Genomic DNA, 965 nt, shown 5'->3' with positions numbered 1-965 from the left:
GACAGCTCTGGGTCAATTCCAACTCCCTGGCAAAAATTACTTAGTCGATTTAGACTTACTGTCCTCAAGTCGGAACTGCCACATCACCGAATCTCCATTAAGTTTTCTGAGGCTATAAATCACAAGAGAAGAGATGGCTCATCTTTCTCTCACAGTGTAGATGTTGAAGTGAAGCTACTAGTGAGGCTCCATGTTTAGGTTAGCAGCACAACTCACCATGGATTACACCTAAGGATCAGAAAATTGAAAGACCGCTCCATTCATAAAGTCATTAATCATCTGGGCAGTAATCACCTCCAGGTGTCCAGGACCTCAACCAGGACTCTTGAGTCTGCATAGCAAGGCAGAGCTACATATCCTCTGGTCTTTTTCAAGTCCCAGGAAAGGAAGGAGTAGGGAGATGGCAGTGGCCATATCTGAGGTGTCCCAGAGATGAGGATTACTGGGGACAACACAGAAGGAGGTAGGTCATCCTTTTCCTCCGGGTGGCTTCTGGGATCACCGACATGAAATTCTGATGTGACCCAGTAGTGGTTCCTGCTATCCAGGCATGGTATTCCTGGGAATTAACTTTTTATTCCCTTACAATGTGGCTTCCTAGTCCACAGTTCAACTTTAGAAAGGGACCTATGTTAGGGATTTTCTCAAAGCTCCTAGAGGGAGTATGTTTGAGCTGGCCCTCAATAAACCAGCTCTTCCTTAAATATCTTCATGAGATTGTCACGGGAAATGTCCCTTCGGATCGATGACAAATGTTCCTTATTTCAGTTTTTTAAGGAGACAGCTGTAATGGGCAGTATGATAAAACACATTTTGTCATTGAAAGAGGTAGATGATTCTATAAACTGTCATGTTCTTCATGTGCAGCAGTTAAATGATGAGAAAAGTCTCTCACATGTAGTTGAGACAAGAATGGTGTCATACTTTGGACATGTTGCCAGGAGGGACGGGTCCTTGGAGAGGGA

The sequence above is a fragment of the Elephantulus edwardii genome, unplaced genomic scaffold (genome assembly GCF_000299155.1).
Source record: "Elephantulus edwardii isolate Elephantulus edwardi_28Jun2011 unplaced genomic scaffold, EleEdw1.0 scaffold00219, whole genome shotgun sequence".
Lineage (NCBI taxonomy): Eukaryota > Metazoa > Chordata > Mammalia > Macroscelidea > Macroscelididae > Elephantulus > Elephantulus edwardii.
Note: the sequence above shows the minus strand (reverse complement) of the source record.